Here is a 23,580-nt window from a genome sequence, read left to right on the forward strand (position 1 = left end):
TTTTAACAGACTCATCCCAGTTCAAGAGAGAAATCGAGTTTCCGAAAACTAAGCTGAAGTTTATGATATGTAACAACACTGTAATATGGTAAGATATATAGAATTCTTCCAGGTAGGAGGAGGATTTAAAGTACTTTTACTTTGCCATTCTCACGGAACTGTACTGATGAATTGACATACTATCTAAATTTGCATCGTTGATGCTTTCAAAATTGTAAGAAAATGCAATTATGAAAACTTACAAGGAGGGTAGCAAGAAATGGAAATACAATGGCGTCAATGCCTGTTAAAAAAACACAGTTAAAATAGATCGATTCCAAAAATAGCATTAACTCCGTAAGTAGTGCCCAGAACCTACCAAAATCAGTTGAATATATGATTTATAAGAATAAAGGTAGTGAATAGGCAACATCTAACTTGAAATGGTTTCAAGGAAAAGTAAAATCACCATTATGAGGTCCAATGGAATTAACGAGATCTCAGCTTGAACTCCTAATAATGCACATGTTACACTGTCAGTAGGGACAATCAGTTACATAACAATAAAAGCAGCATCTGCGGACTCAAGAGTTTATACATTTACGTACCTTATATTCATTATTTTAATAAAATGACCATGTTTATGGTATAAATATAGTTTAAGAGTATTTGAAAACGCGAAATGAACATTCAAGTTAAAAAAATAAAAATAAAAATAAAAATAAAAAATTGACAGTGGAATTTGCATAGGTAACAATTTAAATGAATCAAAGACAGTACCATATTGATAAACTTCTATATAGATGGTGGAAATTCACCATGAAGAGAGAGAAGCTTATGTCATCAATACATAGCCACAATGAGAAATAGGAGCATCTTGTAACAAAATCTGAGAAAGCCTGTAATGCAGCAATAATCTTCGCGTCAACAGCTTTCCTTTATTGGTGGGTGTGAATGATTCAAAGTTGCTGATTATTTATCGGAGGAAGTGGAACCTGTACAACACTTATTTATATCCAACAATTGCAGCTAACCCTCCGATAGGATCACCTTTGATAAATTCACTTGCAATTCCTACGTAAATTTACATCTTTTTAGAAAGAATTCTGTGTTTGTTATGTTTATTTTTGTTGGATCACAAGATGATTTTACGTGTACGAATGTATTGTTTGATTTAATCATACAATAGATTCATACTTGTAGGACCATCTAGCAATCCAAGAAAAATAAATGGCCTAACAGACTTAGAATTCTTCATGGAAAAAAATGTAAATAGCGTAGGAATTGAAAGTGAATTTACCACTGGTGACTTGAGTGTTAACTGCAACTGTTAAAGTAACTAATAATGGGATACCAAAAGAAGATCTATAAACATCAAGAAGCATTACCTCTCTTACATGTAACATCTGGTTTCTGTTGTAGTGAGTTCGATCGAGGCCATGGAGTTGGGATTCTCCAGTCTGCAATATTTCAGGAAAAATACAAACTACTCGCATATATGAATCATCAACCAAAGAGGTGACAAAAAAATATATTGTTAATCCAAAACAGTTAGGATTTTGAGCTGCATAAAAACCAAAAAATAAAGATAAAATTAGTACAGGGAACATGAGCTTTATTAAGTGATAGAGACTGGCGCGGAAGTATATACACTTGTATAATAAGGTTGCACTAAATGGCAAAGCTTGGTGCAATCAGTTAAAAACATCACAACCAGATTTTGAATGAATTCACTGAAAAATCCACAAGTTATACTGAAATCCTGGAAGCCCAAATACTTGGGATGATAACATAACAACAGTCAATCAAACATCAAGGGCAACCGTTGTACACTATAAAAAATAAAAAAAAATCCACAATTAAAGCAATATAAAAGCACTGCTTAACCAATATATGCAAATACATAAAAAAATTGTTTTTCAAAACCTTTAAAAACATTAATTTCAGAAAGAAGAATAAAATTATTTGAGGATCATATTTTACCTTTCAAAAACCCTGCCACAAAATAAACCTATAGCCCAAAGAAGGAAATAGTGAGTAAATTAAAATGTTCTAAAATGCCAGAAATAAAGTGTTACAGGATAACCAAGATACCAGATTGATTCGATATCAATTGTTATGAATTCGGATCGCAAAGTTATTGACAATAATGAAATAGGCACAAAAGTAATAACACGGAGATTTTACATGGAAACCCAAATCGGGAAAAACCCACGGACAAAGGAAGAGAAATTCACTATAATCAATAGGAATTGTGTTTACAATATCAAGACTCAATGCACTCAATTGAATCTAAGGCTCACAAGATGTTGTATAATTTGTTCTCTCTCAATTTCTCAAGATTTTCATGTGTTATATTACAATATACGAATATTTGTATATATAGAGAAGCCAAAAGACCTAGTTATAGATGAATAGGAGTCCAAAATGCGTTAAAACGTGAAAAGCCGAGAAACTCCATTGCTCGAGCGACGTTGAATGACGTCGAGCGGCAACCCTGTCGCTCAAGCGACAAGGGGACGATAGTTGTCTGCTCCTATTTTGACGGTATCGCTCGAGCGTCTAGTTAGTGAAAATGCGGTAATAATTTGTCCCAGTCCATTAGTTGATTTCTCCAAGACCAACTCAACTATAACTCCTATTCCCACAAGAATTTAGGTCAAACTACAACAAATCTCAACCTTAAACCAAATTCGAACCCAAGGAATTCCAAATACACATCTCCAAATAAACACCACTCCACATCTCCCAAACAAGCCGTAATGGGCTAAATCAATGACAAAAACCTACTAAGTTCAAGCAATTCTCTAACTTAGCAATGAAAAGTGGTTTTGTCATCATATCATTAGGATTATCCTTGGTATCAACTTTGCTCACTACCATATCATCATGAGCAATTACTTCACGCACAAAATGGTACCTCACATCAATGTGCTTAGTCTTCTCATAGAATATCTAATTCTTTGTCAAATACTTTAGATATCTGCAAGTCATAACTGATTTCACCAATTAATCCTCCCAATCATATAGCCTTTTTATATGCCTCTGCAATGGCCATGTACTCTGCCTCTATTGTAGACAAATCTACTGTATTTTGCAAAGTAGCTTTCCAGCTGATAGTACAGCTTCCAAGGGTAAACACATACTCTGTGAGTGATTTTCTTTTATCAAGATCCCCTGCATAGTCTGAATATACATATCCAATTACTCCATCTGAATTTCTTCCAAAATACAAACAAGCATTAGTAGAGCACTTCAAGTATTTGAGGGTCCATTGTACTACTTTCCAATATTTCTTCCCAGGATTTGCCATGTATCTGCTAACTACAGTCACTGTATATGTCAAATCAGGTCTTGTACAAACCCTATAGTATACATTAGTGAACCAACTGCACTAGAATAAGGAACCCTTGACATGTAATCAATGTTTTCATCTTATTGAAAAGACAATCCGGATGATAACCTAAATGGACAGCCAGGGGAGTACCGACAGCCTTAGCATTCAACACATTGAACTTTTGAAATACCTTCTCAATATACCATTTTTTACTCAAATGTAATCTGCTAACATTTCTATCCCTCAAGATTTCCATTCCAAGGACATTCTTTGCTGTACCCAAGGCCTTCATCTCAAATTCCTTGCTCAATTGAGATTTAACCTTTCTGAACTCTGCTCTATCTTTGGCTGTTTTAAGCATATCATACATACAATAGCAATATGTAATCAATCCGCTACTTTCCTTTATAAAGTACACACAATTATCATAATTGATCTTACAAAATCATGAGTAGTCATGAATGAATGAACCACTTATACAACTGCCTCGATGACTGCTTAAGTCCATACAGGGACTTCTTCAACAAGTACACAAACTTTTTTTCCAGAAACTATGAATCCTTCTGACTGTTGCATGTAGATGTTTTCCTCAAGTTCTCCATGCAAGTATGTTATTTTAACGTCCATCTGTTCAAGCTCCAAATCATTCTTTGCCACTATCCCAAGTAAAGTTCAAATTGAACTGTGCTTTACAACTGGTGAGAACATATCTGTGAATTCAATACCTAGAATCTGACTATAACCCTTTGGTACCAACCTGGCCTTATACCTGATATCTTCAATCCCTGATGTTCCTTCTTTCCTTTTGAACGCACACTTGCAGCAAACAACCCTTTTGTCCTTAGGCAATTTCAATAAGCCCCAAGTGGTATTTTTATGCAGAGACTCCATCTCCTCCTGCATTGCAATCAATCATTTGCCAAAATCACTGCAATTGACTGCCTCTGAATATATAGCAAGTTCCTCAGTGGAATCAATAGCTTCAGCTATACTCAAAGCATAAGCAACCAAATCCGCCTCTTCATATCTCTGTGGAGGTTTAATCTGTCTACAGGTCTGTTTGATGCAAACCCCGTAGCAAAAGTGACTACGAAACCCACAACTAGATTGATGCGGAACACAAGACACCAATTAATAACTCGATTTGGATTTGAACCCAACAAGTGAAACAAGAAACCCAAAGATAAAAAGATGCGATGAACCCCTTTCTACACAATTGAAGAACCCCCAATTCGATGTTGAACACCAAAAAGATTTAATCCTTGATAAGTTTGATTAGTTGTTCAAAGAAGAACAATGGAAGAAAGCAAAAGCCTCTCTTGAATTGAGTAATATGTCAAAAGTCTTACAATGAAAACTAACTTAAAGTATTTATACTAATCTTAGAAAATATGAGAAAAACTGACTAAACAATGTCCAATATGGTAAGAAGTTCAAATAGTATAAAGTTTTGGCTAAAATATGGAAAAATGCGTAAAATAAAATAAAATCTCGAAATTAACCGTCGCTCGAGCGACGTCATGCGAAAAGCGAGCGACGTTAGCGTCGCTCGAACGAAGTCCCAGCGAAAAGCGAACGAGAATGTTTCTGCTTTCCTCGCTCGAGCGATGAGCGAGAGAAATTTTAGCACTTCGTCAACTTCATTCTGGACTTTAATTAAGTTCAACTACTTAGATAGCTCCAGAGCTCAACATCAAACTTGTTCCCTTTTGCTTCAGGACCGATGCTTCTTCAATTGTTGATTGAACCAGCATTCCCATTGCCTAATTGACCTTCTGTGCCCTCGATCGAGTCATCGAACCAACTCCAACTATCAACAAATCTCTACTCGAATTTGAATTCTAAACCTTCGGATCTTGGATCATATCATTGTCCTTTGCAATCGAATACTATGGTACTTCTGGTAGTGTAGGTAAAGTAGGCTAAGTATTACTGTCTGTCTCCTTTGAACTAGACTGCTCTATAATCTCTGATTTTTTTCCCTAGACCAATTTCCAACTCCTCGTAAGTTGAATGATTCTGTTCTTTAGCTTTACTAGAATCCCCATAAGGTGTACCATGAACCATAGCAAGTTTATCATAAACTACATCTCTACTGACCACCACTTTCTTTTCTCCGAGACACCACAATTTATAAGCCTTCACACCTGATTTGTACCTAAGAAAGATGCACTTTCTAGACATAGGCTCCAATTTTCCATATTCACGTGCACATAAATAGGACACCCAAAGATCTTCAAATCAGTATAACAAGAGGGTTTTCCATACTATATCACTTATGGTGTTTTATTCTCAATGGCCGTTGAGGATGAGCGATTGTCAGGAAACATGCTGTAGTAGCAGCTTCAGCCCAAAAAGATTTAGGCAACCCAGAGTTTGAAAGCATACAACAAACTTTATCTATCAAGCTTCTATTCATCCATTCAGCCACCCCATTCTATTAAGGAATTTCAGGCATTGTCAAGTATCTCAAGATGCCTTCAACCCTGCAGAAGCTATTGAATTCATCTGAATAAAACTCCAACCCATTATCAGTGTATAAAAGTTTCATTTGCTTTCCAATTTGCTTTTCTACCAATGCTTTCCACTCTTTGAAGGTCCTAAACACATCACTTTTTTGCTTCAAGAAGAATATCCAAACTTTTCTAGAGAAATTATCAATTCCTTCATCAAGTAATAAACACATCTCCTTTGAAGCACTCTGGCCCGCCCTCAGAGATCTTAATGGATATATTCAAGTGTTCCCTTCATATCATGTCTTCCCTTAGAGAATCTTACTCTTCACTATTTTCCAAAGACATGGAGTTCACAAAATTTCATTTTACCGATTTCTGCCCATCAAGAAGCCCCCTCCTACTCAACTCTGTCATGCCTTTATCACTTATATGCCAAAGTTGTATATACCAAAGTTTTGTAACTTCGTCTTCAGTCAAATAAGAAGTAGAAACTGATGCATCTTCTATAATAGTGGAACCATGTAAAATGTACAACTGCGTAGAATTCTTATATCCCTTCATGATAACAAGAACACCCAAGCTCACCTTGAAAACTCCACCTTCACCAGTATACTTATAACCCTTTGAGTCAAGAGAACTCAAAGATATAAGATTCCACTTCAGTTCTTGAACATGTCTAACATCTGTAAGTGTTCTAATACCTCCATCGAGCATTTTGATCCTGACCATACCAATTTTGACGACTTTGCAAGGTGCATTGCTTCCCATAATCACCGCACCTCTCGAAACTCCTTTATATGTTGTAAACCAGTCCTTATTAGGACACATATATAATCTACATTCCAAGTTAAGAATCCATTCCTCAAAAAGTTTGGATCCCATGTCAGAGATCACAAGAAGCTCTCCTCTACTTTGCTCGTTTTCCACAATTTCAACCTCCGTCGAATTGACAGGGTACTTTTGCTTATCATTGACACCCATAGCTTTGTTTCTATTTTTCAAGGCATAGTAATCAGTTCTAATATGCCCTGTCTTCTTATAATAATAACATATCTTCTCCACATGCTTTGACTTTGATCTGTCCCTCATATTCTTGCCAAGCTTCCTATCTCGACTTCTCCTATGAACAACCAGGCCCTCAGCCTGACTCTGAGATCCTTCAACAAGATGTCTCATCTTCTCTTTAGGCAGTAAGGCATCATAGACCTCTTTCCCCGTGAGAGTATCCCGACTATAGAGAATATTATCTCTAAAAGTCATATATGATGGCGATAATGAGCATAACAACATCAACGCCAAATCCTCCTCATCATACTTAACCTCCGTTGTCTCCAAATCGGCCATGATTTCTTTGAACATGGTTAAGTGATCATCTAATACTGCACCCTCAGACATCCTATGAGAATACAAGTGTTGTTTCAAGTGTAACTTGCTGGTCAAGCTTTTTGTCATACAAAGCTGCTCCAACTTTAACCATAATGCAGCGGTACTTCTCTCCTTTAGAATATCCTAAAGGATTTAATTCGAAAGATGAAGATGAATTTGAGTTAGGGATTTCAATCCCTACGCTACTTTTCTTTCTGCATCCAGGTGGAAGGCATCTTATCAAGGCCAATCAAGGCTTCCTCTAAATCAATTTGTGCAAGAACTGTTATCATCTTTGCTTGCCATAAAGAAAATCTCGTGTTTTGATCCAACAACGGATATCATATTTCATTGTTGCCGTGCGGAATAATCAACATTGCGCTCTAATACCACTTGTTATGGGATAACTAAGATATCAGATTGATTCGATATCAATTGTTATGAATTTGGATATCAAAGATATTGACAATAATGAAATAGGCACAAAAGTAGTAACACGGAGATTTTATGTGGAAACCCAAATCGCGCAAAAACTACGGACAGAGCAGGAGAAATTTACTATAATCAACAGAAATTGTGTTTATAATATCAAGACTCAATGCACTCGATTGAATCTAAGGCTCACAAGATATAGGATAATTTGTTCTCTCTCCATCTCTCAATATTTTCATCTGTTATATTACAATACACGACGGTTTATATATATAGAGAGGCCAAAATACCTAATTATAGATGAATAAGAGTCCAAAACAAGTTAAAACGCAAAAAGCTGGAAACTCCTTCGCTCGAGCGACGTTGAGTGACAAACCCGTCGCTCGAGCAACAAGGGGGCAAAAAGCGGGAGACAGCTCTTTTCTCCAATTTTGACAATTTCGCTCGAACATCCAACTATTGAAGTGCTAGCGAAAATGCGGCAATAATTTGTCCCAGTCCATTAGTTGATTTCTCCATGACCAACTCAACCATAACTCTTATACCCACAAGAATTTGGGTCAAACTACAACATAAAGAGATTTATAAAGCGACATAAGAATCAAAAGGGTTTTTGGGAAACTTTACCAGAGTGACTTGTATTAGAGAAAATTTCAAGGTGGACTTCAACGTAGGGAAAAGAGGTAAAAAACGGTAAACTACAAACACATACTGGCCAATAAATGAATGGAGCTTTTTTCAAATAGTGGATATTATAGTTTATAGAGGAAAAAAAAAAGGAATGATATTCATGAATAAGAAGTGGAATGCAAGATAACTATGCATTAGCACAAATCAGAATACTGGGTGTGATTAAGCAAAAGAAATGTATGATTCTCATGAACATAATTCATGTTAGAACTGCATTTATCGCTCCTGAATGAGCAAACGAAACCAAAAAATTGTATGTGAATTACATCAAAGGTTATATAAGGCAAACCTTGCTATTAAAGTTCCACCTACCATTGCGAGCATATATATCACCTCCATTTCCAGCTATCTGCAGTTAAATAATTAAAGACTAATTGTAGCCTTTTTTTACCAACCTCAAGAAAGTCAGATTACGTTAGAATTGATTTCTAGATAATCTGTCAAGAATAATATTTCTTGAAAATGTACTTTTAGGTTTGGCAAAACATAGTCATCAACTTGAGTGAGCTTCTTAATTATATCAGTAAACAGTCTATAGCAACCTTAAGAAACACATTAAAATAAAATATTCAGCTACACGATTATTGATGATAAACAATATGAATAATCAATTTAGATATGTGGACATAAATATGACTACTTGGTCAGCATGCATAAGAGTTCTAATCGTTCGGTAATTTAATTTATTATGACTCAAAAGGAGAAAAGTAGCAAAGAAAATATACTTACCTCAAATATAATGTCAAAAGGTTGTAGATACCTTAATTTTATATATAAGAGCTCGAGCGCATGTGAATGGAAGTTTTGATGGGAAAAATAATAAGTTATTGACATGGACAGAGACATGATTGATAGAGAATGTAGAATTATTTAAGGTTTTCTATGGTATTAGTTTAGAGTTTCTTACAGGTTTCTAATGTTTGATCAGGAAGTTTAAAATTTGAACAGATTTTTTTGGGAGACAAGGATGAATGCTAGAATCTTGGAAAGGAAGATTGAATGAGGGATGGTAGAAGGGTCTAGATGATGATTGAAGAAGTGAATGAATGAAGGTAGAAAAATATAGACAGATTCTAGATATTTTATTAATTTATCCAAATCCTTCATCTCAAATTTATTTTTCAAATAATCAGCAGTTTTGTAGAACTCTTCATGAGTTCCAATTGATTTTAAATTATCAACACTGCCACAATTGCATATCCAATATTTGTTTTCTTTATGAAAATACATGAATAGATATCGTCATTTTTATAACTCTCCTTCAACAAATATTCACTGAGATGATTATACCACATGCGTTCGGATTGTTTTAATCCATATAATGATCTTCATAATTTAATTGAGAATATGGTTCTCGAGCATGTATCGTTTGTTCTTGACACCTAAGTCTTTCAAGGATTTTCATATATATATGTCACTATCAAGTGAACCATACAAATATGCAGTTACTACTTTCATAAAGCTCATATCAAACTTTTGTGACACAGTCAAACTAATTAATAATCTAAAAGTAATGGTATCCATTACGAGAGGATATGTTTCCTCATAATCAATTCCTGGTCTTTGTGAGAAATGTTGAGCTATTAGTCGGACTTTGTAACTTGTAATTTCATTATTTTCATTTCTCTTTCATACAAAAACTCATTGTATCTCACATAGATTACATTTTCAGGTGTTCAAACTATAGGTCCAAACACTTTTCATTTCTTTAAGGAATTCAATTTCACCTATATGACTTTTTTCTATTTTGGCCAATTATTTCTATTTTGACATTCTTTAACTGATTGTGGTTCAGGGTTCTCATTTTGCACAATATTAAGAGCCATATTAAAGGCAAACATATTGTCTATAACAGCCTCATTCCATTCTCATAAATTATGAGATAAAATATAATTTATTGAGATATCATTATTTTTCGGACATGTGGTTATTCAAGACCATATCTTCAATATTTGATTGATGAATCTTTTCTAATGTTACTTCTTCTGAAATTTTTGGTTGGTTTTCTCCTGTACCTTTCTTTTTCGAGGCACAGAGTCTTTCGAACTAATTGGTCGACCATGCTTTTGGAGTATTTGAGATTCATTTGTCACAGCAGATTGTCATTTGGGGACATTAATTTCACTGGAATATTTTCTGCCGGTATATATAATTTTGTCACTTTTCTCGTGTCAACAAATACATTAAGTAATTGATTTGCAACTCTTTGCAAATGAATATTTTTTTCAACTTTTTGCTCACATTGATTGCTGTAGGGATCAAAGTTAGATAGAGTTGTTTCATTCCAATAAATTTTACCTTATTTTTCAGGATATAGATTTTTCCTTCCCAAAGTTGGGAAACTCATTTAATCAAAATAACAATCTGTAAAACGTGCAGTAAATAAATCTTCTGTTAAAGATTTAAGATACCTAATAATGGATAGTGAATCAAAACCCATATAAATTCAAAGTTTTTATTGGGGATCCATTTCAGTACATTGTGGGGGTGAAATAAGGACTTCGATAGCACAACTAAAAACTCGTAGGTAAAAAATATCAAGTTCATGACCAAATGAAAGTTGTAAAAGTGAATATTGATAATAGGCAGTTGGTCTTATACGAACCAATGATAGAGCATGTAATATAATATGATCCTAAACAGAAGTTGGGAGTTTTGTTTTCATAATTAATGATCTAACAATAAGTTGTAGATGTTTAATAAACTAATCCGCTAAACCATTTTGTACATGGACATGCGCAACTAAATGTTCTATTGCAATTCCCATTGACATACAATAATCATCGAATATTTGTAATCTAAATTCACCAGCAATGTCAAGGTGAATAGTCTTAATTAAGTAATTAGGAAATTGCACTTGTAATTTTACGATTTGAGCAAGTAGTCTAGCAAAGGCTACATTTCTAGTGGAAAGTAGGCAAAAATGTGATCATCTAGTAGAAGAATCAATTAATATCATAAAAACTGTGAATATTCAATCCATCGATGCATTGTCCATATCTACCTAGGGGTCTGTTCTTTACCGTTACCCATTTTTGGGCCTCTCTTTCTTCATCATTCTTATGGCGAGGGAAGATCATCTCTAGGAGGTTGTCTCTCCTCATCTCGCCTAGACTATTGAGCTTGCCTATGTGGGGCGAATTCCCTTGTGGGGGACGATCATCTCTTCTAGGCGCACAGGGATCAATTCGTTCCGTAGATTGCTGTATATCTCTACAATCACTAGTGTCGTGGCTATAAAGTCGGTGGTAACTATAGTAGGCCTGCTCATCAATGTAGGGCCTATTTTTAGATCCGTTGCTTCAGCCTCTACTTTTTTAGTAACCCCAAGGCAACCCGTACCTCATCATAACCGCTACATAACTCCTTCATACGCCAAGGCAAGTATGACATTCAAAATTGCCGTGATGAGGGCTTGGCCCAAAGTAGGGGCGATGGTATGCCATTTTTGGGTCCATTGCTAGTTTACCAAGTAGGAGATGGGACATCTTCCTCTTTGTCTTTGAGTGAGTGGGTATCCCATGATGATTTTGAAAATTCATTTCTAATTAATAGGTTTTGAACTTGGTGAAATATCTACTAATTAACAAGTTTTGTTGCTCATAATAAATGATCGTTTCATCATCTGTTATATCTTTTCAATATGCAAAATCATTTGATTTCATTGTCTTTTATGTGTAAGAACGAACTCCACAAAATGCGTAATTATAGTTTACCATGCAAGTCTTTAAAACATTCTTCTTTTGTTGACCTCTCTTACAATATTAGAGATGATTTTGAGATCACCAACTTGTGAAAAGATTGAAGCAATGTTCATAATATATTACTATGTATTGCAGCTATTCTTTGCTACATGGCATGGGAATATTGATTCGACATAATTATGGGGAAAATCTTAGAATAGTTTTATCTATGTGCAACCAAGTCATTTTGTAAAAAAAATTTCCTATCTAGAACAACCCTGTAAGTGTTATGCCCTAGATCCAATCGATTTAGGTTGTAAACACTTTTAATATGTTTAATGCATTTAATTTTGGTAAAATCTATTATTTATTTAAATTAATTTTGTGATAAATAATATTAAATAATAGAGTCCGAAGATACAAGTTTAAGTGATTTGCTAATCACAAGGAGTTGTGATTGTGAGATACAAATTATATATGATTGGATCTTGAATAAACTATGACTGTAAGTAATAACGAGATACGGATATTATTAATACAGATAGACCATCAAGTGTGGCATTTCTTACTTGTGAAGTGAGTAGCCGATCTCACGAGCTAAAGTGTGGTGACACTTAAATGAATACATGGATGTTTTATTATAGAACAAAACATTGGAGACCCGCTAAGAGATTCCACATGGATAACTATCTGAGTGTCAGTGGTTAATCTCTAAGTTCGGTAGTGGAATTGGTCCTATGACTTGAGGTCATCATAGTGCCTTGTATGAAGACAGTCATACTTTGACGGTGTTAGATGTTGCTCTGCTAAGGGCTGCTAATACGATATCGTTCGGGTATGTCAAGAACAGTATGAAGGTTGTGAATGACCAATAGAGGATTCGTCACTCTTAGATAGTAAGAGATTGTGATCTGCATTTCGTTCAATTAAGTCAGTAGTGGAATTGGTCCTATGACTTGAGGTCATCATAGTGCCTTGTATGAAGACAGTCATACTTTGACGGTGTTAGATGTTGCTCTGCTAAGGGCTGCTAATACGACATCGTTCGGGTATGTCAAGAACAGTATGAAGGTTGTGAATGACCAATAGAGGATTCGTCACTCTTAGATAGTAAGAGATTGTGAACTGCATTTCGTTCAATTAAGTCAATAACGAAATCATTGGCTAAGGTATACATATAAGTCGAAAAGAAGTTTTCGACTCATATTGACTTAATAGTAGTTCGACTCATATTGACTTAATAGTAGAATGAAAGATATGATCGATAATCGAGATTGACACACTTCCATATCTCGTAGTTGATCGGATGATATTGACGAAGGGATTATAATTTCATGGTAAACGAACAGCTTTTTTTTTGTCATACCACGTGATATTTTCCGTCACATGTGTTGCCCTGATACATTGCTAGATGTCAATTTGGGATGGTGAGTGTGAATATGTAATAAATTAAAAGGGTGTTTAATTTATCAGTTTTGATTAGATCAAAATAATATTTCACGTCGTTAGATATCGTGGTCAGGAACCTAATGGGTCACACACAAAAGAGAATTGGAAATTTGCAAATTGACAATTGATTAATTTAACAATCGTTGGATAAATTAATTAATTGGATTTGTTATTTATATTCCCGAATTAATTAATTGGATTAATTAATTCACGGACCGGGCTTCATTAAATGGATTAATTAAATATTGGACCGGACCGGACCGGGCCGAGCTCGTTCGGGTTTATATAAATACATGATTAGGGTTTGAGGTTCATAAGGTTTCATTATTCTTGCTGGCACAAGAGAAAAAATCCTAGCAGTTGCAGTCTATTCTCTATGTGGATTTCATTGGAGGCTGGACAATTGGACAGTTGTGGGAGACAGATTCAAGTTGCTGGAAAAGAATAACGTAAAAGAGTTTGCAAAATCAAGAAAAATGTATATTTCTCATCACAGTTCTTATATAAATACAAAGTTGAATCCTGAATGTGAATTGAAACTGTTTAATTCTGCTGCGTATGTTTAAGTAAATTCCCAAAAGTGGTATGAGAGTCAACTTTGTATTTGTTAAGAATTGATCTACATATTGATTAAATTAAAAATTGATTTAATCATGTTTATCAATGAATCTAGCAATTGTAGTTTTAATTTTTTTTTTTTTCAGAATCTGATTTTCTCTTTGTTTTATTTGAATATGAGGGTAAAATCGTTATTTTATTGAAAAAATGGATGAAAATGATGTTTTGCTCAATGAAAGGTGAAAGGTAGGGGTGAAAATGCTAAAAAATGAAAGGTAAGGACGTTTTGCACAATAACATTGAAAAGGTAGGGACATTTTGTGCTAATTATGCCAAAAAATGAAAGGTATGGATGTTTTGCATAATAATATTGAAAGGTAAGGACCTTTTGTGCTAATTACCCTTTGATTTAATGGAGCATTTTAACGGGGAGTTGACAGAATGATATTTTGTGCAAAAAAATGTGAAGGTGAAGGTGTAATCCGCCAAAAAATGAAAGGTAGGGACCTTTTTCACAAAACATCGAAAGGTAGGGACGTTTTGTGTTAATTACCCTTTTAAAAACATAAAAGATACTAGTCACTGTCACGTGCGTTGCACGAGTTTTATATTTATCGTATTTTTATTAGTGTATGAATTTTAATTTTTTGAAAAGTTTTTAAAGCAATATCTAGAAATATTTCCATGATATAAGAAAATAATTGCAAATTATTTTTAGAATTGCAATAGTATTGTGTTATCTAGAAAAAATACGTTTGTATATTTCATGCTTGAATAAGAAATATATGAGGCTATACAAACTATTTTGTCTGTATTCTTTGATAATGTTGATATGATTGAGTTGAATGTGAAGATTATATTTCTAAATTTTGTGCAATTCAATTTTGAAAAATTGAAGATTGAGCACAGAGTTATAAATTGACTTGCATATTCATATGCGTTTATATTTTGTGCTCATATATTTTAATTTTTATTTTATGCTTATGTTGAAAAAATAAAAATCTAGAATTTTTTTCTGACATTCAGTTTGGTAAGTGAATGTATGGTGTTCTGCATTCTCGGTATTTGTAATTGTAAAAATCGATATATATGGTAAACTGCAAATATGGTAGACATCATATATGGTAAGCTCCAAATACGTTAGGCAACATATATGGTAAGCTGCAAATAGATAAGTTGTCTGTAAATACTGTAAGCAGTATATACGGTAAGTTACAAATACGATAAGTTGCCTGCAAATACGATACGCTGCAAATACGATAGGCAACCGTATTTACGCATACTGTATTTACAGCTTACCGTATATACAGCATATTGTACTTACAGCATACAGTATTTGCATCATACCGTATTTACAGTATACCGTATTTGCACATATTATCTTTAGATACCGTATTTGGCAGATATTTTTTTTGTAATTCAATATTGTTTCCTTTTTTATAATTGTATTTCACGGAATTTTTTAAAAAAAAAAAAGTGGCTATGAAATTGCTAATTTTTAAATGTGATTTTTTGTTGAAGATAAAAATGATTTTTTATGCTATTTAAAAAAAAAATTATTGTAGTTTATCAACAAGAAGAAAATTCTCCTGTGATTAAAATGCATAACCCCAAAGAATGACAAGCATCCACCACACAAACTATAACGTTTCAATGATGTAAGTAATGAAACAAAGTGAAAATTAACAATCTACCTCATAGAAAGAAGCATCCCCAGCAAGTTATTTCAATTGTCTTTTTTTCTCTATTGTTATCTTCAGCTTCAAACGATCAAACTATTTGATTGTTTATTTTTTTAGTTTACCATATCTTTTCACCTATTTGACTAACCACCTTGAAGAGATAACAATGAGTTAGAACTACTATTTACCTTTCAAAAACAGAAATGAAAATCAAAAAACCAAAATCATTAAAAATTCAAAATCAGAACACACCAACTTGAATGGTTGAAGACGTGGGCCTTTTTCCAACCCAAGCGATCTATTAGAACTACTTCATCTTTTGCTTGCCTCGTAAAACAAAATAAAATCCTTAATCATTCGGGAATAATACCCTCTAAAAAAATCTACCTAGAACCACACTGTAAAATCAAACCAACATGCATTCAATTCATAGCAACAATCTATATTTACTTACCAAAAATCCTTGTTTCAATAATTCTTTTGATTGTTCTATGATGGAAAGCCTCTGTAAAAGAAAACAAAAATAGATAGTTAGAACTTCTAGAATGTCAACCACCGAGAAGGCGAAATTAAAAGAAAATGAAATAGAAAAAAGAAGAAGAAATGAATAGAAGAAAGGAGAAGTTATACGATCATGGAGAATGAAGGAAATAAGCATGGGAGATTGCTTTGAAAAATGGAGGAAGCCAAATGGTTGCATGAAGAGGAGTGATGCATGATGGAAATAAGAAGACCAAAAAAAAAAAGAAGAAGAAGAAGAAAACAACGTCATTCTACATTTTGTATGGTAACAAGAGATTCATTTACTGTTCAATCAGTAGTGCCATCTCCTTCCCCTTTTTAATAGAGGTTAGATTATGTCATGCATAGTTTTCTTCTCTTTCTAGACAAATTTATAAATGACCAGGTGCAATTATTTAACAAAGTCATTATATAATAATTATTTGAACCACCTACTAAACCATTAAGTGTTAAATACTAAATATATAATTTTTTTTTTTTAAAAATATAGCAAATGACAAATATGTATTGGAATATAATAAAGCAATTTGCAAGATCGATTCATATTAAATGCTAAAAATATTTTAAATATAGCAATGACATATGAGCATTGAATGTATGAGCACGTCCAATGCAACAATGTTAATTTAAGTACATTTGATAAGAAAAATGAGAATGGAAAGATGAGCATCTTCAATGGGATGTGAATACTTATAATCGGGCAAAATAATTAAAGAACGAGAAAATATAGACAATATGAAAATAATTGATCACAAAGAAAACAATATTTACGTCAAAACCCAAATCCTAGAAAATCATGAGTAGATGTAAGGAATTACCTATAATCGATAATGAGGAGTTACAAATGATCTCTTTGGACCAATAACTAATTGGATAATTGGTTAATTCCAATATGTGTTGTACAACACATATTTATAACTAAAAAATCTCTAACATAATAGGAGAATTAATGTATAAAGAGTTTAATATAAAGTGAATTCCCAATACAATGGGTAAAACCAACAATGAAATATTTGGGATGAAATAGGAATCGAAAACTACTAAAAAGGGGAATCATTCTCCTTATTCTTCTTGATCTCCTTCAAAACTCCTTCAAATTTACTACCAATTTCCAATACTACTCGAATAATATTTTCAATCACATACTCAACAAGAATTTCGAGTCACAACTCAATTCTAACAATCTCCACCTTCACACGAATTACTTTACAAGGAATAAAACTTAACTTTTCAACTTCAACCAAATTCTCCAAAGAGTAACACTCTACCAAATTACTTCACCTCTTCCACCATGCCCCTCTGGACATACTTAGCAACTATGAACAAATTTCAAGCCCTGTTTACTAGCATAATTACCTTGCTCGCCAACCTTGCTTGAATCATCACGTTCACTTCCAACTCGAGTCAAGTCACTAAAACTGCTCAAATCACCACTAGCACTTCCAACTCCACCCCAGTTGTCAAACCTGCTCAAATCACTATGAGCAACATGATCAACAAGATCACAACTACCTTCGCCTGAGCTACTGAAAGATTCTCCAATATATTGTTCGAATCACTACAAAAAGCCCGATCACAGCTGACTCCAACTGAGTCACCGCTTATCAAATCATAAGCTACAATGCATCCGAAGTGATCATGGAGCTCCTCCAACATCTAAACAAAAAAATTTGCTATAACAAAAAATCTTGTTGCGATCTAAAAATGAAACTCAAATTTCATACTTGTCATCCCTAAAACAATCAACCTTGTTCAAACGTCTCTTTAATAACCAATTTAGCCCTTTGAAAAACCACTAAAACCTTGGCTCTGATACCATTTGTTATGATCAGAACAAATAATTGAAGAACGAGAAAATATAGATAATATGAAAATAATGGATCACAAAGAAAACAAGATTTTCGTGAAACGCAAAGGTAGAGAATTTACTATAATCAATAGTAAGAAGTTAAAAAAGAATCTTTTTGGACCAATAACTAATTAGACAATTGGTCAATTCCAATATGTGTTGTACACCACATATTTATAAACAAAGAATCCCTAACATACTAGGAGAATTAATACATAAAGAGTTTAATATAAGGTGAAGTCCCAATACAATAGGTAAAACTAATAATGAAATATTTAGGATAAAATCAAAATCAAAAACTGTCAAAAGGGGGAATTATTCTCCTTATCCTTCTTGAACTCCTTCAAAACCTCTTCGAGTCTATTACCAACTCTCAATACTACTCCAACAGTATTGTTAATCAAATATTCAACAAGAATTCGGGTCGCAACCCAATTCTAACATGAATTGCTCTAAGTGTGAGCCACATATACAAGAGAGAGGATGTAGAGAAAGGATGGAGATAAACTCAAAAATGAAATGGACATGTCCTCCAATGAAGATAAATTATAAAATACTAAGTTGAAGATGATAGGTACATTTTTACACACTTATTTGGTCACCAAGCATGACTAATTGTTGATCAAAACATTTGAATTATGACTTAATTCTGTATAATTTTGTTTTATAGGACTATATTGATGGATATGACGGGATTCAAGAGAAAAGATACGAAAAAGGACCAAAACAAAAGTTCAAGGACCAAATTGAAAATAATCAAAAGATGACCCGAAGGATGGATCAAGAATGAGCTAAGCGCCAACCTGGTGATAATATGGGATGTCGAAAGGAAGAAAATAAAGAAAAAGGACCAAGGTGGAAAAGAATGAAAGTTTAGAGACCAAAGTACAAATAGCCAAAAGATGAACTGACGGCACAAACAAAGGTGTGAGAGACTCAAGGACCAACTTGTTGAAAATTTGAAGTATTGGGAGAAGACCAATGAGAAAAGAAGTCAAAACGCAAGAAATTTGAAGTTTGAGGACCAAAAAGACGTTTATGGAAACCAAATCTAACCATGTGGTTGTATGGTGGAATTCACAACTTGGGCAGGCTAACATGGTTTGAACCACGAGGTCGCATGGTTCAGTTCGGACGCACGATTTCAGTTTCTTTCTCTGCTTCAGACATTCGTGGAAAGAGGTCGCGAGAGAGATATAAAAACCCTATAGCCGTCAATTGAAAAAGAGAACGCATTGGGATACACAAGAACACACATTGGAGAAGATTTGGAGCCACAATAACGAAGAGAAACATGAAGATCAATAAGATATAGTCAGCTGGTGTACGAGAATAGGTTCAACATTACTCGAAAGAGATTATTGGATAAATTTGGAGCATTGATTCTTCAAAATTTCAATCGTGTTATCAATTTATAAAACTAGGGTTAAAAGTGAGCGTTACATGGGGATTCGTGATCTTAGTGCGTTTCTCATTCATTAACTTTCATCAATCTTGCATTTACATATCATTTTGCATTTAATTTCAGTCAAATCATTCACAATTGCATACATAGTGTAGTTTAGGTATAATCGCGTTACAAAAAATTCACGTTTGATAATTTGGTTTTGGTTAAGGCCGAGATAGATAAAACTAAACTACTCAATCTGACATTCGAAACTCTAAATTCCAATTTATTACTTGTTGTGAACCGTACACTTTCGAATTTACACCGAAATAATAATTTCGTAAACAAGTTTTTGGCGCTGTTGTTGGGAATTGAGTATTCGTTTAATCTTATTTACCTTGACACTAATTCAAACATTCTCTTGTATATTTTTTTTTTGTTTTGTTTTGTTTTATTTATTTAGTATTCTTATTTTATTTTAGTGTCTGAGTGCTACTACTTGTCTTCTCACAGGTTGTATGTTAAGATCGACTTTAGGAGAATTAATTTCAACTGATCCAGAAATCGAGCGTACTTTTCATCGACTACAAAGAGAAGCTAGAATCATAGCAACAACACATGGCTAACGAATAGAACAACCCAATCATTCCAGCCAACGAAGAATAAGTGGTGGACGATGGAAACGTGCTTGTTTGGGTTTTCATGACTCTTCAAATAATTTAAAGCCTGTCCAACATAGTGTATCAACCTTCTAGACAGCCAAATTTTCAACTGAAGATGTCATACACGTGTTTCGCAATGGATACCAATTTCATGGCAGGGCCAAAGAAAACCCACATACACACATCTCTTGATTCTTGGAGATGTACCAACACTTCAAATATCAGGGTATCTCAGATGACGCTATCAGATTGAGGCTATTCCCACACACATTGTGAGATAAAGTATTTGAATGGTTGGACTCTCAATCAATAGCCAGCATCACAAAGTAGAATGACTTAGCACAGAAAATTCTGCACCAAGTACTTCCCACTGCCAAGATTGCAAAGTTAAAGCATGATATCTCAATTTTCCGTCAAGGCGACTCGGAATCTTTTGATGAAGCATGGAACAAATTAAAAATATGCTTAGAAAGTGTCCAAATCAAAGAATCAGCAAGGGATTCCAGTGCCAGTATTTTTACGCGGGATTACTTCCATCATTCAAAAGCATGGTTGATTCCTCATCTAATGGGTCAGTGTCCACAAAAACTATCGACGAGGCATTGAAATTATTTGAGACAATGGCAACTACATTAGCTATGTGAATATCAGAACGTGCAGTTCAAAAGAAGACATCAGTTGTTTATAGGGCTGTCAGTGGATTGGATATAGATCGGATCTATTCAAATCCGATATGATCAAATAATCCGACGGATATTTGAATGTTAAATCCAAATTCGATTAGCGATGTTATCGGATATCCGATCTAAAATTAAAAAATAAAAAATAAAAATTTTATTTTTCATTAAAAATCATAGCCTCGACAAGATTTTAATTATTTATTTATTTTAAAAAATATTTGAACTATCTTGATGGGCTCACTTATTATATTAGAAGGCCTAAATCAAATTTTTATCCAAGTGATGCTCCCGTTAACTCCTTTTTAAAAGAGACACTTCTTGGAATATTTTAGTGATATTCCAATGTAGGATACTAGCTTTTTAAGGATTCTCCTCTTCGAATGATTTAGTGATCTTTCAATGTGGGATACTAATCATAATCATTTATCAATTCTAAGTGTTTACTAGTTTACTTTATTATTTTCATTAAAAATCATAGCTTCAATAAGATTTTAATTCTAAACAATATCAATTTGAACAAAGTAAATTATTTTGGACATATTAGTTGTTACTTTTTTATGTTATAAAACAAATTACTATAGTAAATCTAATCAATAAATTAATTATTAGTTTTATCTTATTTAATTGATAAAAAATTAAATCCATTTAAATTTTTCAATTAAAAATATTATACTATTATTTAATACTATTTATTATTTAAAAATTATGTGTAAAGTATAATAAAATTTTCAAAATGGAAAAAACTGTGTCATAAATTATACAATAATATAAAAAAATATAATATATTATTATAATAAATCGGATTGGGTTGTTATCGGATCTGATTGACCTATATCCATATTTGATTCATTTAGTTAACAGATTATCGGATTCGGATCCCAATCGGATTATCGGATCGAAACCCTAAATCCATCTCCATTAATTCAATTGGATTCGGATCAAAATCCAATCCATTGAAAGCCCTAGATATTTATGAAGTGGATCCATATTCTGCCCCATCTATGAAGATTGACTTTCTATTTCATAAAGTGGAAAATATGTCACAATTAGCAAACGCAGCACAAACTAAGAAGCTCAGTTGTGAGGAATGTGGAGCTGATCATACAGCTGCAGAATGCCCAATCTTATCAAAAGGAATGGAACAAGTAGATTTTGCTCAATGGGGATAACGCCAACATAACAATCATTATGGAGAAACATATAATCCAAGCTGGAAAAAGCACCCAAACTTCTCTTGAAGTAACTAGAACCAAAATAGGCCACATGGTCAATTTCAACAGCAAGAGAAGAAGCCTCAATTGGAAGAGATGTTCGAAAAGTTCATGAAAAAGACCAAATAGTACATGAAAGACAATAATCAGTTCATGAGAAAAACCAAAGCCACTCTTCAAGATCAAAATGCCGACATCAAAAACTTGGAAACTCAAATGGGATAGATGGCAATTGCTTTGACTGGCAAAGCACCGGGTAGTTTTCCTAACGGTACTAAAATCAATCCAAAGGAGCATGCTAAGGCAATTACAATTCAAAGTGGGGTGCAACTACCTGAAATATACGTCAAGAGGCATGGTGTAAATAAAGTGGCAACACTTCTACAAAAGAAAAGGGTATAGAGCAGGACGAACAGGCAAGGGAACCTATCCCAAAGGAGAGTTCAGAAACATCTCGGGATAAGGACCCATTTCGATCAACCCTTATGAGCCATCCATTCTACTGTCCCAGAGGTTGAAGAACCAAAAGACGGAGTAGCAATATAGGAAATTCTTCGAAATCTTCAAGAAGCTCCATATAAATATCCCATTCGCCGAAGCTCTATTCCAGATGCCTAGCTACGCTAAGTTCCTGAAGGACATTTTATCAAATAAACGCAAGCTAGAAGAACATAAGATGATGATGTTAACTAAAGAATGCAGTGCCTAAATTCAGAAAAAGCTCCCACTAAAGTTGAAAGATCCAGGGAGTTTCACTATTCCTTGCACTATTGGTGAATGCTACTTCGATAAAGCTTTGTGTAAGCTTGGTGCAAGTGTTAATTTAATACCTCTATCTATTTTCAGAAAACTTAGATTGGGAGAGACCAAAGTAACCACAATGACTTGCAACTAGCTTAACGATCTTTGACACATCCAAGAAGAATAATAGAAGACGTGCTGATCAAAGTGGAAAAGTTTATATTCCCTGTGGATTTTCTCATCTTGGATATGGAGGAAGACAAGGAGACTGATAGTGGGCCGACCATTCTTGGCTATCGACAGAGCTTTAATTGATGTTTAGAATGGACAATTTATTCTGAGACTTGGCGAAGAACAAATTTCTTTTAATGTCTTCAAGACTATGAAGTTTCCTACAGAATTAGACAACTACTTCTAGATTGATGTAATCAAAAATATGGTTCGGGACACATTTTTGCTTCACAACCTATCAGATGCATATGAGGCATGTATTGCACACTTTCAATCAACACATTCAGATTCTATTGAGACTGAGACGTGTGCAAGGTTCTTAGAGACCAACCCACCTTATACACACAAATGGCATTTTAAGGAGCTTGGAACAAGAACCATAAAGTCACCGCCGTCCATTCAACATCCTCCTAAATTGGAGCTCAAGTAACTACCACTCCATCTCAGATATACTTAATTGGGGGAGTCATGTACATTCCTAGTGATTATTTCGAACATAGTCAACAAGGTGGAGGAATAAAGATTGTTTCGAGTACTCAAGGAAAACAAAATAGCAATTGGATGGACCATAGCAAATATCAAAGGAATCAGCCCTTCATTGTGCATGCAAAAGATTATCATGGAGGAGAATTTTCGATAGAGTATAGAGAGTCAGAGAAGGTTAAA

This window comes from Olea europaea, chromosome 11 (assembly GCF_002742605.1).
Source record: "Olea europaea var. sylvestris chromosome 11, O_europaea_v1, whole genome shotgun sequence".
NCBI classification, from domain to species: domain Eukaryota; kingdom Viridiplantae; phylum Streptophyta; class Magnoliopsida; order Lamiales; family Oleaceae; genus Olea; species Olea europaea.